Source organism: Petromyzon marinus, chromosome 51, assembly GCF_048934315.1.
Source record: "Petromyzon marinus isolate PM22_M1 ecotype Great Lakes invasive population chromosome 51, UKy_Petmar_22M1.pri1.0, whole genome shotgun sequence".
Taxonomy (NCBI): Eukaryota; Metazoa; Chordata; class Hyperoartia; order Petromyzontiformes; family Petromyzontidae; genus Petromyzon; species Petromyzon marinus.
In genome coordinates, this window is record NC_133717.1 from 14,271,416 (window position 1) to 14,274,293 (window position 2,878).

General features: G+C 46.0%; 1 long non-coding RNA gene across 1 annotated transcript; it reads left to right on the forward strand.

Moving 5' to 3' along the window:
- Positions 1–226: 226 nt before the first annotated feature.
- On the forward strand, positions 227–2,667 carry LOC142931272 (uncharacterized). Its single transcript, XR_012947289.1, has 2 exons — positions 227–708; positions 1,462–2,667. It is a non-coding gene; the product is annotated as an uncharacterized LOC142931272 (long non-coding RNA).
- Positions 2,668–2,878: the final 211 nt, after the last annotated feature.

Genomic DNA, 2,878 nt, shown 5'->3' on the forward strand with positions numbered 1-2,878 from the left:
GGGTGAACGGGTGGGCAGTGGCGCGGCGGTGGGGGAAGGGGCGCGGGGGGGTTTCCCACCCACGCCCCTTCTGCCATCTCTGTTACACGCTTGACTCCCAGACAATTGACATTGTCTTCATATTTCCCAGAAGAAGAAAAAATCGGTAACTATTTTTTTTCAAACTAAGACCCCCCCCCCCCCCCACGTTCGCTCCCCCCGCCCCCCACCCCCTTGGAAAGTTTTGCAATTTGTCACTTGAGAAAAATATTACTTTCATTATCACAAGTGGTGCATTCACTACCAATATTAAAGCCGGAGAATTCTGCATTGATGACTGCCGTGTGTGTTCTTGTTGTGCCAACCGTCGTTCCGGCACGACGTCCGTCGTTTCACTCCACATGCTGCTGCTCGCTATTGGGAGAAGCTTCCTTCGGGAACTGGATTCATCTCAGGAGCGTGGCATTCACGGTTAACAGACCCCGCGCTATCAACCAGGGCTGCCGCTGGTGTCCCCAAACCACGAGCCTCTGCAAGTAGGCGAAAAATGCGAGACACAGCACCGCGTGGCCCTGTCACCGCTCCATCTCGAGCGTTAACACAAACGGCGATGCTTTTCTGCCGCTTCCAGGCGGCTCCTCTTATCTTGCGGTTAGGCGTGGACACCAATCAGTGCAGATCGGAGGTGTTTCACCATCACGCCGGAGAAGACCCAGGGGCCGGATTAAGGTTCGTGTAGGACCCAGGCACGTCTGTTTCGTAGGCCTTCAGTGATAACCTTCTCCTGTTGGTACTGCTGCTGCTTCCCGATGTTACTGCTACCGCTGTTGTCACTCGTTTGATGTTATTTGCTAATTTTGCAATGACAACAAAATCTCGAAAAGTTTATCTCCGGTGTTAATATCTCTCACCTTATGAATAAAAAAATATAAAACCATCTACATTGACATAACTGCCTCTTTGTATATACACTGTGCCTATACTTGCTATGTAAATATATTTATTCAAGAAGATATCTTGGCTACATTTTTTTTTATCCTACAAACAAAAAAAACATGGTCAAAATGTTTTTGTTTTTCGTTGGCCCTTTTGGTTTTCGTAGGCCCTAGGCACAATGCCTACTGTGACCTGTTGAATAATAATGACTTGAGAAGACCAACGAAAGCACGTGCCGTGCTCGTACAACCTGAGCGGAGGAATTAGTTATACATTTGCAAGAAACAAGCTGTTCCTGCCGATAAGAGTTTCATTATGATAAAAAAAATATATATTTTTTTATGGTTCCGAAGCTCCCCGGTGTTGGCGATTCGCGTGTAAATCTGGTTTGTGGTTGACCTGTTGGGATACAGCGACACGCAACTATTTTTCGCAATCCGTTTCAGCTGACGTTGATTTTTCTCCGAGTGTCCTTCACGTGTTTGTGCAAATTGATCGCACCGCTTCAAATAATTAACGTTATACATGTTTTTTTTCCTGTGATAGCCAGGTGTCTGTTCACCAGGTCTCCATCGAAAATGAGCATTTGGACGTGTAGGCAGTCCACCGGTGCAGCACAACAACACACCTGGGTCATCATGAAAGTCTCGGCGATGTCGCTGTTGCCCCTGAGCGAGCTCCTGGACTCTCCATCAGAAGCTGCGCTCAGATTCAGCAGCTGCTGTCCCCGTTCCAACGTGCGACACCACGAGCCATCCTCCGCACAAGAGATGATTCCGGAAATGAATCGAGTGAACCGTCCGACCAAGTCTAGGGCACCAGAAGTCAAATCTTTGCCTTTTGGAACATGGAGCCGATCGTCACCAGGCTGGGTGCTGCTGTACGGCAGCAGACTGAAGCTTCGTGGTCAGCCACTCATGACGTTCGTCTCCCAACTGCTTCGACATCACGAGAACTGATTTCGACGTGCACCACGCACGGTTTTCTCACCAGGGTTGTGAATCGTGGGAAAACAAATACATATTGCGAGAAATGTTTATTTATTTATGTATATACCTCTCACTACCGGTGTACCGCCAATTCGTTTATTTATTGCCCAATGGGTTTTACCTGTGCTGATCTCCATCTGCTTACATGTGTACGGGGGATTGAGTACAGCCGGTCACACACGTGCGTTTTTTCTCCGGGTGCTCCAGTTTCCTCCAACATCAATTAGGATGTACATACATAATGTACATACACAATGCACGTAAATAATATGCACGCATGATGTAGGTACATTATGTATGTCGATTAACTGTGAATCACCAAATCAATAATAGATATCTATTGTAATGTATATGCATATTAAGCCCCCCTCCGGTCCTCACACCTGATTGGCTCACAAGTGACGACGTCATATTTATTCCTGCCCTATCTAAGAACGAGACAGGAGGATGTATCTACGCTCTTGCTATCGCCTGATGATGCTGGTTTCCGTAATTACCGGCGAAACGTCACGGCACTCGGATTGTAAATGTTGTAGTGGGTTTACTCTCCAACACATAACCGGTGTGTGTGCTGAACTCGTAACGAATTGCCATGTTTTGTTTACATGACAAACTTTACTAATTGCCTTTGTCGGGTGGTGGTGGGTTTAATGACGCATTTATATTTACGTGATCAAACCAAAGACAATTCTCCGTTATAGATGAATGCATTTTTTGAAAAGATCTTAAAATGAAATAATAAATCCCCAGTGTTGCGAGACTCCCCCTGTGCATGAATTTATTGTTGAGATTAGTTGGAGGCTCAATACTCTGCTGTTGCACCAACACTTCGGTTGTGGACATTCAAGTGCAATGTGGCATTGTGTACCGTCATCAATATCATCATCACCATCAGCAGCATACGCAACTGCGTCAACATAATGAACGAAAGCTTTAATACTTTAATATCAATGAAATCATCGTTATCATCATCG